Raw genomic sequence first — 15,552 nt, 5'->3', positions numbered from 1 at the left:
CCTCTGTTACATCTATCACAGCTTCTGCTGTGGCTAGGAAAGGTCTTCCTAGGATGATGCATTCATCATCTTCCTTCCTAGTGTCTAGGATTATGAAATCAGCAGGGATGTAAAGGCTTCAACCTTTACTAACACGTCCTCTACTTCCATAAGTTGTCTCATGACTTATCTGCCAATTGTAATGAGAACAAGCAGGTTGTACCTCAATGATCCCAGCTTCTCCATTACAGAGAGTGGCATAGATTTATCCCTGACCCAGATCACATAGAGCTTTTTCAAAGCTCATGGTGCCAATGGTCAAGGTATTAAGAACTTCCAGGATCTTGTTCTTTTGAGGTAGAGTTTCTGAATCCAAGTATCTAGTTCACTAATGAGCAAGGGAGGTTACTTTCCCAAGTCTCATTACCAAACAGCTTGGCATTTAGCTTCATGATAGCTCCTAATATTGAGCAACTTGCTCTCCAGTCACATCTTCATCCTCTTCAGAGGATGAATATCTTCAGAGCTCATGAATGGCAGAAGGAGATTTAATGGAATCTCTATGGTCTCTGTATGAGCCTCAGATTCCTCAGGATCCTTATAGGAACTCCTTCTTGCTTGGAGGACGTCCCAGGAGGTCTTCCTCACTGGATTTTCGTCCTCCTCCTCCTTGATGCATTCGGCCATGTTGATAATCGATGGCTTTGCACTCTCCTTTTGGATTTCTTCTGTATTGCTTGGGAGAATACTGGGAGGAGTTTCAATAACTTTCTTACTCAGCTGCCCACTTGTGCTTCCAGATTTCTAATGGAAGATCTGGTTTCATTCATGAAACTGAAAGTGGCCTTTGACAGATCAGAGACTATATTGGCTAATTTAGAATTTTTGTTCAGATTCTCTGTCTGTTGCTGAGAAGATGATGGATATGGCTTACTATTATTCAGCCTATTGCGTCCACCATTGTTAAAGCCTTGTTGAGGTTTTGTTGATCCTTCCAGGAGAAATTTGGATGATTTCTCCATGATGGGTTATAGGTGTTTCCATAGGTTCACCCATGTAATTAACCTCTGCCATGGCAGGGTTCTCAGGATCATAAGCTTCTTCAGAAGCTGCCTCTCTAGTACTGTTGGATGCATGTTGCAATCCATTCAGATTTTGAGAGATTATGTTGACCTGTTGAGTCAACATTTTGTTCTGAGCCAATATGGCATTCAGAGCATCAATTTCAAGAACTCCTTTCTTCTGAGGTATCCCATTATTCACAGAATTCCTCTCAGAGGTATACATGAACTGGTTGTTGCAACCATGTCAATGAGTTCTTGAGCCTCTTCAGGCGTTTTCTTCAGGTGAATAGATCCACCTGCAGAATGATCCAGTGACATTTTCGAAAATTCAGAGAGACCATAATAGAATATATCTAATAGGGTCCATTCTGAAAACATGTCAGATGGACATCTTTGGTCAGCTGCTTGTATCTTTCCCAAGCTTCATAGAGGGATTCACCATCTTTTTGTTTGAAGGTTTGAACATCCACTCTCAGCTTGCTCAGCTTTTGAGGAGGAAAGAATTTATCCAAGAAGGCAGTGACCAGCTTATCCCAGGAGTCCAGACTATCCTTAGGTTGTGAATCCAACCATATTCTAGCTCTGTCTCTTATAGCAAAAGGGAAAAGCATGAGTCTGTAGACTTCAGGATTAACTCCATTCGTCTTTACAGTATCACAAACTTGCAAGAACTCAGTTAAAAACTGATAGGGATCTTCAGATGGGAGCCCATAAAACTTGCAGTTTTGTTGCATTAATGCAACTAGTTGAGGCTTAAGCTCAAAGTTATTGGCTCCAATGGCAGGAATGGAGATGCTTCTTCCATCAAATTTGGATGTTGGCTTTGTGAAGTCACCAAGCATTCTCCTTGCATTATTATTATTATTATTTTCGGCTGCCATCTCCTTCTCCTGTTCGAAAATTTCTGAAAGGTTATTTCTGGATTGTTGTAATTTAGCTTCTCTTAATTTTCTCTTCAGAGTCCTTTCAGGTTCTGGATCAACTTCAACAAGAGTGCCTTTTTCCCTGTTCCTGCTCATATGAAAGAGAAGAAAACAAGAAAAGAAAAGGAATCCTCTATGTCACAGTATAGAGATTCCTTTATGTTAGTAGAAGAAGATAGGGGTATAAGAAAGAAGAGGAAAGGATTCGGATTTTTGGATGAAAAAAGGTGAAGAGAAGTGTTAGTAATTAAATAATTAAATAGAAGAAGATAGGAGAAGAGAAATTCGAAAATAATTTTTGAAAAGAGTTAGTGATTTTCGAAAATTAGAGATAAAATATAATTAAAATTAAAATTTGAAACAATTAATTAATTAAAAAGAATTTTTGAAAAAGGGAGAGATATTTTCGAAAATAGAAGAGGGAAAAGTAGTTAGGTGGTTTTGAAAAAGATAAGAAACAAACAAAAGTTAGTTAGTTGATTGAAAAAGATTTGAAATCAAAATTTTAAAAAGATAAGAAGATAAGAAGTTAGATAAGATATTTTGAAATCAAATTTTGAAAAAGATAAAATTTTTTGAAAAAGATAAGATAAAAAATAAAAAGATATATTTGAAAAAGATATTTGAAAAAGATTTAATTTTAAAAATTGCTTAACTAACAAGAAACTACAAGATAAGATTCTAGAATTTAAAGATTGAACCTTTCTTAACAAGAAAGTAACAAACTTCAAATTTTTGAACCAATCACATTAATTGTTAGCTAATTTTCGAAAATTTAATAAAAGATAAGAAAAAGATTTTGAAAATATTTTGAAAAAGATTTTTGAAATTTTCGAAAATTATAAAAAAATGAAAAAGATATGATTTTTGAAAAAGATTTTGAAAAGATAAGATTTTTAAAATTGAAATTTTGACTTGACTTGTAAGAAACAACTAATTTTAAAAATCTTTGACCAAGTCAACCCAAAATTTCGAAAATTTGGAGGGAAATAAGGAAAAGATATTTTTTGAAATCAAATTTTGAATGAAAAACACAAAAATGACCCAAAACATGAAAATTTTGGATCAAGACACAAGATGCATGCAAGAATGCTATGAATGTCAAGATGAACACCAAGAACACTATGAAGATCATGATGAACATCAAGAACATAATTTTGAAAAATTTTGATGTAAAGAAAACATGCAAGACACCAAACTTAGAAATTTTTAATGCATGAAAAATATGAATGCAAAAATGCACATGAAAAACAACAAAAGACACAAAACAAGAATTCATCAAGATCAAACAAGAAGACTTGTCAAGAACAACTTGAAGATCATGAAGAACATTATGGATGCATGAAATTTTCGAAAAATGCAAGAAAAATTTTAAAAACATGCAATTGACACCAAACTTAAAAATTAACACAAGATTCAAACAAGAAACACAAAATATTTTTATTTTTATGATTTTCTAATTTTTTTGTATTTTTATTAAATTTTTTTTTTCGAAAATAAAGTTTATAAAAACGAAAAATAAAAGAAAAATTTTTTGAAAAAGATTTTTGAAAATAAAAGTACCTAATCTGAGCAACAAGATGAACCGTCAGTTGTCCATACTCGAACAATCCCCGGCAACGGCGCCAAAAACTTGGTGGACGAAATTGTGATCACTTGTTATGTATTTATAAAAGATGTATACTCTGAGGGCATTGTTTATTTTCTTCACAATCTCGTTCAACTAACCAGCAAGTGTACTGGGTCGTCCAAGTAATAACCTTACGTGAGTAAGGGTCGAATCCACAGAGATTGTTGGTATGAAGCAAGCTATGGTCACCTTGCAAATCTCAGTTAGGCAGATTAAAATGGTTTATGGGTTTTCGAATAATTAATAATAAAAAGAAGAAATAAAAGGGATAGAAGACTTATGCAGATTCATTGGTGGGAATTTCAGATAAGCGGATGGAGATGCTGTAGAGCTCTTGGACGCCTGCTCTCCTACTCCTTCTACTCAATCCTTCTTACTCCTTTCCATGGCAAGCTTTGTATAGGGGTTCACCATCAACTGTGGCTACTTTCATTCCTCACGGGGAAATAACCTGTGCGGCTGTCACTCGCACAGCTAACCAGTCTGGAGGCATCACCCATGGCTGATGGCTACATCCCATCCTCGCAGTGAAAACTATGCTAACGCACTCTGTCACAGTACGGCTAATCACCGGTTGGTTCCCGCTCCTACTGGAATAGAATCCCTCTTTTGCGTCTGTCACCAACGCCCAGCAGGTTAAAGTTTGAAGCACGTCACGGTCATTCATGATCGGAATCCTACTCGGAACACCACAGACAAGGTTGGACTTTCCGGACTCCCAGGATCCTACTCGGAACACCACAGACAAGGTTGGACTTTCCGGATCCAGATGAATGCCGCCAACTATCTAACTTATACCACGAAGATTCTGTTGGGGAATCTAAGAGATACACATTCAAGCTCTGTTGCATGTAGAACGGACATGGTTGTCAATCACGCGCATTCATAAGTGAGAATGATGATGAGGGTAATCTGACTCATCACATTCATCATGTTCTTGGGTACGAATGAATATCTTGGAATAAGAATAAAAGAGAATTGAATAAAAGAAGATAGAATTTCATTGATACTTGAGGTACAGCAGAGCTCCACACCCTTAATCTATGGTGTGCAGAAACTCCACCGTTGAAAATACATAAGCAAAGAGTTCAGGCATGGCCGAATGGCCAGCCCTCTCTAACGTGATCACAGGATTCAGAATACAATCCAGGATCTGGTCAAAAGACATCTAATACAGTAGATAAATGTTCTATTTATACTAAACTAGCTACTAGGGTTTACATGAGTAAGTAATTGATGCATAAATCCACTTCCGGGGCCCACTTGGTGTGTGCTTGGGCTGAGCTTGATCATTCCACGTGTAGAGGCATTTCTTGGCGTCAAACTTCAGGTTATGACGTGTTTTGGGCGTTTGACTCCGGATCATGACGTTTTTCTGGCGTTTAACTCCAGACAGCAGCGTGTACTTGGCGTTCAACGCCAAGTTACGTCGTCATTCTTCGAATAAAGTATGGACTATTATATATTGCTGGAAATCCCTGGATGTCTACTTTCCAACGCCGTTGAGAGCGCGCCAATTGGAGTTCTGTAGCTCCAGAAAATCCATTTCGAGTGCAGGGAGGTCAGAATCCAACAGCATCAGCAGTCCTTTTGTCAGCCTTCTTCAGAGTTTGGCTCAAATCCCTCAATTTCAGTCAGAATTTACCTGAAATCACAGAAAAACACACAAACTCATAGTAAAGTCCAGAAATGTGAATTTAACATAAAAACTAATGAAAACATCCCTAAAAGTAGCTTAAACTTACTAAAAACTATATGAAAACAATGCCAAAAAGCGTATAAATTATCCGCTCATCAGTCACGGATCATCACATTCATCAAGTTGAAGAACAAGTGATATCTTAGAACAAGAACAAGCGGAATTGAATGGAAGAACAATAGTAATTGCATTAAAACTCGAGGTACAGCAGAGCTCCACACCTTAATCTATGGTGTGTAGAAGCTCCACCGTTGAAAATACATAAGAACAAGGTCTAGGCATGGCCGAATGGCCAGCCTCCCAATGATCTAAGATAGCATAAAATGAAGATAGCTACCAAAAGTCTGCAAATACAATAGTAAAAGGTCCTACTTATAGAGAACTAGTAGCCTAAGGTTTACAGAGATGAGTAAATGACATAAAAATCCACTTCCGGGCCCACTTGGTGTGTGCTTGGGCTGAGCAATGAAGCATTTTCGTGTAGAGACTCTTCTTGGAGTTAAACGCCAGCTTTAGTGCCAGTTTGGGCGTTTAACTCCCATTTGGGTGCCAGTTCCAGCGTTTAACGCTGGGATTTCTGAGGGTGACTTTGAACGCCGGTTTGGGCCATCAAATCTTGGGCAAAGTATGGACTATCATATATTGCTGGAAAGCCCAGGATGTCTACGTTCCAACGCCGTTGAGAGCGCGCCAATTGGGCTTCTGTAGCTCCAGAAAATCCACTTCGAGTGCAGGGAGGTCAGAATCCAACAGCATCTGCAGTCCTTTTTAGTCTCTGAATCAGATTTTTGCTCAGGTCCCTCAATTTCAGCCAGAAAATACCTGAAATCACAGAAAAATACACAAACTCATAGTAAAGTCCAGAAAAGTGAATTTTAACTAAAAACTAATAAAAATATACTAAAAACTAACTATATCATACCAAAAACATACTAAAAACAATGCCAAAAAGCGTACAAATTATCCGCTCATCACAACACCAAACTTAAATTGTTGCTTGTCCTCAAGCAACTGAAAACAAAATAAGATAAAAAGAAGAGAATATGCAATGAATTCCAAAAACATCTATGAAGATCAGTATTAATTAGATGAGCGGGGCTTTTAGCTTTTTGCCTCTGAATAGTTTTGGCATCTCACTCTATCCTTTGAAATTCAGAATGATTGGCTTCTTTAGGAACTTAGAATCCAGATAGTGTTAATGATTCTCCTAGTAAGGTATGATGATTCTTGAACATAGCTACTTATTGAGTCTTGGCCGTGGCCCAAAGCACTCTGTCTTCCAGTATTACCACCGGATACATACATGCCACAGACACATAATTGGGTGAACCTTTTCAGATTGTGACTCAGCTTTGCTAAAGTCCCCAACTAGAGGTGTCCAGGGTTCTTAAGCACACTCTTATTGCCTTGGATCACAACTTTATTTCTTTCTTTTCTCTTTCTCCTTTTTTTTTTTCGTTTTCTCTTTTTTTTTTCATTGCTTTTTCTTGCTTCAAGAATCATTTTTATGATTTTTCAGATCCTCAGTAACATGTCTCCTTTTTCATCATTCTTTCAAGAGCCAATATTCATGAACCACAAATTCAAGATACATATGCACTGTTTAAGCATACATTCAGAAAACAAAAATATTGCCACCACATCAAAATAATTAAACTGTTATAAAATTCAAAATTCATGCAATTCTTTCCTTTTCAATTAAAGCACGTTTTTATTCAAGAAAGGTGATGGATTCATAGGACATTCATAACTTTAAGGCATAGACACTAAGACACTAATGATCACAAGACACAGACATAGATAAACATAAGCACTAAAATTCAAAAAACAGAAGAATAAAGAACAAGGAAATCAAGGAACGGGTCCACCTTAGTGATGGCGGCTCTTCCTTCCTCTTGAAGATCCTATGGAGTGCTTGAGCTCCTCAATGTCTCTTCCTTGTCTTTGTTGCTCCTCCCTCATGATTCTTTGGTCTTCTCCAATTTCATGAAGGATGATGGAGTGTTCTTGGTGCTCCACCCTTAGTTGTCCCATGTTGGAACTTAATTCTCCTAGGGAGGTGTTTAGTTGCTCCCAATAGTTCTGTGGAGGAAAGTGCATCCCTTGAGGAATCTTAGGGATTTCATGATGAGTGGGGTCTCTTGTGTGCTCCATCCTCTTCTTAGTGATGGGCTTGTCCTCATCAATGGGGATGTCTCCCTCTATGTCAACTCCCACTGAATAACAGAGGTGACAAATGAGATGAGGAAAGGCTAACCTTGCCAAGGTAGAGGAATTGTCCGCCACCTTATAGAGTTCTTGGGCTATAACCTCATGAACTTCTATTTCTTCTCCAATCATGATGCTATGGATCATGATAGCCCGGTCTATGGTAACTTCGGACCGGTTGCTAGTGGGAATGATTGAGCGTTGTATAAACTCTAACCATCCTCTAGCCACGGGTTTGAGGTCATGCCTTCTCAATTGAACCGGCTTTCCTCTTGAATCTCTCTTCCATTGGGCGCCCTCTTCACATATGATCGTGAGGACTTGGTCCAACCTTTGATCAAAGTTGACCCTTCTAGTGTAAGGATGTTCATCTCCTTGCATCATGGGCAAGTTGAACGCCACCCTTACACTTTCCAGACTAAAATCCAAGTATTTCCCCCGAACCATAGTAAGATAATTCTTTGGATTTGGGTTCACACTTTGGTCATGGTTCTTGGTGATCCATGCATTGGCATAGAACGCTTGAACCATCAAGATTCCGATTTGTTGAATGGGGTTGGTAAGAACTTCCCAACCTCTTCTTCGGATCTCATGTCGGATCTCCGGATATTCACCCTTTTTGAGTGAAAAAGGGACCTCGGGGATCACCTTCTTCAAGGCCACAACTTCATAGAAGTGGTCTTGATGCACCATTGAGATGAATCTTTCCATCTCCTATGACTCGGAGGTGGAAGCTTTTGCCTTCCCTTTCCTCTTTCTAGAGGTTTCTCCGGCCTTGGATGCCAAAAATGGTTATGGAAAAACAAAAAGCAATGCTTTTACCACACCAAACTTAAAATGTTTGCTCGTCCTCGAGCAAAAGAAGAAAGAAGAGAGTAGAAGAAGAAGAAATGAGGAGAAAGGGAATGGCTTTGTAGTCGGCCAAAGGGGAGAGAAATGATGTGTATGTTGTGTGAAAATGAAGGAGTGAAGGAGGGTTTATATAGGAGAGGGGGATGGGAGGGTTCGGCCATTTGAGGGTGGGTTTGGGTGGGAAAGTGGTTTGAATTTGAATGGTGAGGTAGGTGGGGTTTTATGAAGGATGGATGTGAGTGGTGAAGAGAAAGATGGGATTTGATAGGTGAAGGGTTTTTGGGGAAGAGGTGTTGAGGTGGTTGGTGAATGGGTGAAGAAGAAGAGAGAGAGTGGTAGGGTAGGTGGGGATCCTGTGGGGTCCACAGATCCTGAGGTGTCAAGAAAAAGTCATCCCTGCACCATATGGCATTCAAAATCACGTTTTGAGCCATTTCTGGCGTTAAACGCCGGGCTGGTGCCCATTTCTGGCGTTTAACGCCAGCTTCTTGCCCTTTTCTGGCATTTAACGCCAGTCTGGTGCCCCTTTCTGGCGTTAAACGCCCAGAATGGTGCCAGACTGGGCGTTAAACGCCCAACAGCTAACCTCACTGGCGTTTAAACGCCAGTGGGTGCGTCCTCCAGGGTGTGCTATTTTTCTTCCTGTTTTTCATTCTGTTTTTGCTTTTTTCATTAATTTTGTGACTTCTCATGATCATCAACCTACAAAAAAGATAAAATAACAAAAGAAAATAGTTAATTATAAAACATTGGGTTGCCTCCCAACAAGCGCTTCTTTAATGTCAGTAGCTTGACAGAGGACTCTCATGGAGCCTCACAGATATTCAGAGCCATGTTGGAACCTCCCAACACCAAACTTAAAGTTTGAATGTGGGGGTTCAACACCAAACTTAGAGTTTGGTTGTGGCCACCAAACTTAGAGTTTGACTGTGGGGGCTCTGTTTGTCTCTGATTTGAGAGAAGCTCTTCATGCTTCCTCTTCATGATGATAGAGGGATATCCTTGAGCCTTAAACATAAGGGATTCTTCATTCACTTGAATGATCAACTCTCCTCTATCAACATCAATCACAGCCTTTGCAGTGGCTAGGAAGGGTCTGCCAAGGATGATGGATTCATCCATGCACTTCCCAGTCTCTAGGACTATGAAATCAGTGGGGATGTAATGGTCTTCAACTTTAACCAGAACATCCTCTACAAGTCCATGGGCTTGTTTTCTTGAGTTGTCTGCCATCTCTAGTGAGATTCTTGCAGCTTGTACCTCAGAGATCCCTAACTTCTCCATTACAGAGAGAGGCATGAGGTTTACACTTGACCCTAAGTCACACAAGGCCTTCTTGAAGGTCATGGTGCCTATGGTACAAGGTATTGAAAACTTCCCAGGATCCTGTCTCTTTTGAGGCAGTTTCTGCCTATACAAGTCATCCAATTCTTTGGTGAGCAAAGGGGATTCATCCTCCCAAGTCTCATTTCCAAATAACTTGTCATTTAGCTTCATGATTGCTCCAAGGTATTTAGCAACTTGCTCTTCAGTGATATACTCATCCTCTTCAGAGGAAGAATACTCATCAGAGCTCATGAATGGCAGAAGTAAGTCCAATGGAATCTCTATGGTCTCAGTTTGAGCCTCAGATTCCCATGGTTCCTCATTGGGGAACTCATTGGAGGCCAGTGGACGTCCAGTGAGGCCTTCCTCAGTGGCGTTCACTGCCTCTCCTTCCTCCCAAAATTCGGCCATGTTGATGGCCTTGCACTCTCCTTTTGGATTTTCTTTTGTATTGCTTGGGAGAGTACTAAGAGGGAGCTCAGTAATTTTCTTGCTCAGCTGACCCACTTGTCCTTCCAAATTTCTAATGGAGGACCTTGTTTCAGTCATGAAACTTTGAGTGGTTTTGATCAGATCAGAGACCATGGTTGCTAAGTCAGAGGTATTCTGCTTAGAACTCTCTGTCTGTTGCTGAGAAGATGATGGAAAAGGTTTGCTATTGCTAAACCTGTTTCTTCCACCATTATTGTTATTGAAACCTTGTTGAGGTCTCTGTTGATCCTTCCATGAAAGATTTGGATGATTCCTCCATGAAGGATTGTAGGTGTTTCCATAGGGTTCTCCCATGTAATTCACCTCCTCTATTGAAGGGTTCTCAGGATCATAAGCTTCTTCCTCAAATGAAGCCTCCTTAGTACTGCTTGGTGCATTTTGCGTTCCAGATAGACTTTGAGAAATCATATTGACTTGTTGAGTCAATATTTTGTTCTGAGCCAATATGGCATTCAGAGTGTCAATCTCAAGAACTCCTTTCTTCTGACTAGTCCCATTGTTCACAGGATTTCTTTCAGAAGTGTACATGAATTGGTTATTTGCAACCATTTCAATCAGCTCTTGAGCTTCAGTAGGCGTCTTCTTCAGATGAAGAGATCCTCCTGCAGAGCTATCCAAAGACATCTTGGATAGTTCAGAGAGACCATCATAAAAAATACCTATGATGCTCTATTCAGAAAGCATGTCAGAGGGACACTTTCTGATTAATTGTTTGTATCTTTCCCAAGCTTCATAGAGGGATTCTCCTTCCTTCTGTCTGAAGGTTTGGACTTCCACTCTAAGCTTACTCAATTTTTGAGGTGGAAAGAACTTTGCCAAGAAGGCATTGACTAGCTTTTCCCAAGAGTCCAGGCTTTCTTTAGGTTGGGAGTCCAACCATGTCCTAGCTCTGTCTCTTACAGCAAAAGGGAATAGCATAAGTCTGTAGACCTCGGGGTCAACCCCATTAGTCTTGACAGTGTCACAGATTTGCAAGAACTCAGCTAAAAACTGATGAGGATCTTCCAATGGAAGTCCATGGAACTTGCAATTCTGTTGCATTAGAGAAACTAATTGAGGCTTAAGCTCAAAGTTGTTTGCTCTAATGGCAGGGATAGAGATGCTTCTCCCATAGAAGTTGGGAGTAGGTGCAGTAAAGTCACCCAGCACCTTCCTTGCATTGTTGGCATTGTTGTTGTTTTCGGCTGCCATGAGTTCTTCTTCCTTGAAGAATTCGGTTAGGTCCTCTAAAGAGAGTTGTGCTTTGGCTTCTCTTAGCTTTCTCTTCAAGGTCCTTTCAGGTTCAGGATCAGCCTCAACAAGAATGCCTTTGTCTTTGCTCCTGCTCATATGAGAGAGAAGAGAACAAGAAATGTGGAATCCTCTATGTCACAGTATAGAGATTTCTTGAAGTGTCAGAGGAAAAGAAGAGTAGAAGACAGAAGTAGAAAATTCGAACTTATCAAAGGAGATGGAGTTCGAATTTTGCATTAAGAAATAGTGTTAGTCCATAAATAGAAGGATGTGAGAAGAAGGGAAGTGATTTTCGAAAATTAAGTGAAAATTTTGAAAACATTTTTGAAAAATATTACTTAATTTTCGAAAATGAAAGTGGGAAAGAAGTGAAGTGTTTTTTTGAAAAAGATTTTGAAATTAGAAATCAAAAAGATTTGATTGAAAATTATTTTGAAAAAGATGTGGTTAAGAAAATATGATTGGTTTTAAAAAGATGTGATTGAGAAGATATGATTTGAAAAACATTTTAAAAAGATTTGATTTTGAAAATTAAAAACTTGGCTAACAAGAAAAGATTTGATTCAAACATTAAACCTTTCTCAACAGAAAAGGCAACATACTTGAAATGTTGAATCAAATCATTAATTGGTAGCAAGTATCTTTGAAAAAAGAAAGAGATTAAATTTGAAAAGATATAATTTGAAAAAGATTTGATTTTGAAAAACTTTGAAAACTGAAAAAAATTGCATTGAAAAACAGAATCTTCCCCCTTGTGCCATCCTGGCGTTAAACGCCCAGAATGGTGCACATTCTGGCGTTTAACGCCCAAAACTATACCTTTTTGGGCGTTAAACGCCCAACCAGGTACCTTGGCTGGCGTTTAAACGCCAGTCTGTCCTTCTTCATTGGGCGTTTTGAACGCCCAGCTTTTTCTGTATAATTCCTCTGCTGTATGTTCTGAATCTTCAATTCTCTGTATAATTGACTTGAGAAGACACAAATTAAAATATTTTTGGATTTTTAATAATAAGGAAAAGTCAAAATGCAACAAGAATCAAATAACAATGCATGCAAGACACCAAACTTAGCAAGTTGTATACTACTGACACTAATGAGAATGCATATGAGACACACAAATACTCAAGTCAGGAGAGTTCAAAGATTAGAGTAAGAAATCATCAAGAACTACTTGAAAATCCTTAAGACACATGAATGAATGCATGCAATTGACACCAAACTTAAGATGAGACACTAGACTCAAACAAGAAATTTTTGGATTTTATGATTTTATGATTTTTTTTTGTGTTTTTCGAAAATTAAGTGGAAAAAGATATCAAAATTCTTAATGAGAATCCCAGGAATCATGCAATGTTAGTCTAAAGCTTCAGTCTAAAGGAATTAGACATGGTCAGCCAAGCTTCAGTAGAACATTGCATTCAAGAGCTAAATTGATGAAGATCAATCAGCTTTGGTGATGGTAAGAACATCACCTTGAAACACTAGAATTCATTCTTAAGAACTCTAAAGAAAAAATACCTAATCTAAGCAACAAGATGAACCGTCAGTTGTCCAAACTCAACAATCCCCGGCAACGGCGCCAAAAACTTGGTGCTGTTGCCGGATCTTGGCACTGATGTTACCGGACCAAAAGCTTGCTCAAAACTTGAACAATCCCCGGCAACGGCGCCAAAAACTTGGTGCTGTTGCCGGATTTTGGCACTGATGTTACCGGACCAAAAGCTTGCTCAAACCTGAACAATCCCCGGCAACGGCGCCAAAAACTTGGTGCGCGAAATTGTGAACAATACTTTTCACAACTCTCATAATCCCCGGTCATGAACCCCAAAAACTTGGTGTTCAATACCATGGCATTACACAACTTCGCACAACTAACCAGCAAGTGCACTGGGTCGTCCAAGTAATAAACCTTACGCGAGTAAGGGTCGATCCCACGGAGATTGTTAGTATGAAGCAAGCTATGGTCATCTTGTAAATCTTAGTCAGGCAAACTCAAATGGATATGGTGATGAACGAAAATAAACAATAGGATAAAGATAGAGGTACTTATGTAATTCATTGGTAGGAACTTCAGATAAGCGCATGAAGATGCCTTCCCTTCCGTCTCTCTGCTTTCCTACTGTCTTCATCCAATCCTTCTTACTCCTTTCCATGGCAAGCTTATGTAGGGTTTCACCGTTGTCAATGGCTACCTCCCATCCTCTCAGTGATTACGTCGCCTATGCTCTGTCACAGCATGGATAATCATCTGTCGGTTCTCGGTCAGGCCGGAATAGAATCCAGCGATTCTTTTGCGTCTGTCACTAACGCCCCGCCTGCTAGGAGTTTGAAGCACATCACAGTCATTCAATCATTGAATCCTACTCAGAATACCACAGACAAGGTTAGACCTTCCGGATTCTCTTGAATGCCGCCATCAGTTCCAGCCTATACCACGAAGATTCCGATTAAAGAATCCAAGAGATATTCACCCAATCGAAGGTAGAACAGAGGTGGTTGTCAGTCACATGTTCATAGGTGAGAATGATGATGAGTGTCACGGATCATCACATTCATCAAGTTGAAGAACAAGTGATATCTTAGAACAAGAACAAGCGGAATTGAATGGAAGAACAATAGTAATTGCATTAAAACTCGAGGTACAGCAGAGCTCCACACCTTAATCTATGGTGTGTAGAAGCTCCACCGTTGAAAATACATAAGAACAAGGTCTAGGCATGGGCGAATGGCCAGCCTCCCAATGATCTAAGATAGCATAAAATGAAGATAGCTACCAAAAGTCTGCAAATACAATAGTAAAAGGTCCTACTTATAGAGAACTAGTAGCCTAAGGTTTACAGAGATGAGTAAATGACATAAAAATCCACTTCCGGGCCCACTTGGTGTGTGCTTGGGCTGAGCAATGAAGCATTTTCGTGTAGAGACTCTTCTTGGAGTTAAACGCCAGCTTTAGTGCCAGTTTGGGCGTTTAACTCCCATTTGGGTGCCAGTTCCAGCGTTTAACGCTGGGATTTCTGAGGGTGACTTTGAACGCCGGTTTGGGCCATCAAATCTTGGGCAAAGTATGGACTATCATATATTGCTGGAAAGCCCAGGATGTCTACTTTCCAACGCCGTTGAGAGCGCGCCAATTGGGCTTCTGTAGCTCCAGAAAATCCACTTCGAGTGCAGGGAGGTCAGAATCCAACAGCATCTGCAGTCCTTTTTAGTCTCTGAATCAGATTTTTGCTCAGGTCCCTCAATTTCAGCCAGAAAATACCTGAAATCACAGAAAAACACACAAACTCATTGTAAAGTCCAGAAAAGTGAATTTTAACTAAAAACTAATAAAAATATACTAAAAACTAACTATATCATACCAAAAACATACTAAAAACAATGCCAAAAAGCGTACAAATTATCCGCTCATCACAACACCAAACTTAAATTGTTGCTTGTCCTCAAGCAACTGAAAACAAAATAAGATAAAAAGAAGAGAATATGCAATGAATTCCAAAAACATCTATGAAGATCAGTATTAATTAGATGAGCGGGGCTTTTAGCTTTTTGCCTCTGAATAGTTTTGGCATCTCACTCTATCCTTTGAAATTCAGAATGATTGACTTCTTTAGGAACTTAGAATCCAGATAGTGTTAATGATTCTCCTAGTAAGGTATGATGATTCTTGAACATAGCTACTTATTGAGTCTTGGCCGTGGCCCAAAGCACTCTGTCTTCCAGTATTACCACCGGATACATACATGCCACAGACACATAATTGGGTGAACCTTTTCAGATTGTGACTCAGCTTTGCTAAAGTCCCCAACTAGAGGTGTCCAGGGTTCTTAAGCACACTCTTATTGCCTTGGATCACAACTTTATTTCTTTCTTTTCTCTTTCTCCTTTTTTTTTCGTTTTCTCTTTTTTTTTTCATTGCTTTTTCTTGCTTCAAGAATCATTTTTATGATTTTTCAGATCCTCAGTAACATGTCTCCTTTTTCATCATTCTTTCAAGAGCCAATATTCATGAACCACAAATTCAAGATACATATGCACTGTTTAAGCATACATTCAGAAAACAAAAATATTGCCACCACATCAAAATAATTAAACTGTTATAAAATTCAAAATTCATGCAATTCTTTCCTTTTCAATTAAAGCACGTTT

Source organism: Arachis hypogaea, chromosome 4 (genome assembly GCF_003086295.3).
Source record: "Arachis hypogaea cultivar Tifrunner chromosome 4, arahy.Tifrunner.gnm2.J5K5, whole genome shotgun sequence".
NCBI lineage: Eukaryota > Viridiplantae > Streptophyta > Magnoliopsida > Fabales > Fabaceae > Arachis > Arachis hypogaea.
The sequence above is the reverse complement of the archived record's forward strand: the minus strand, read 5'-3'. Positions refer to the sequence as shown.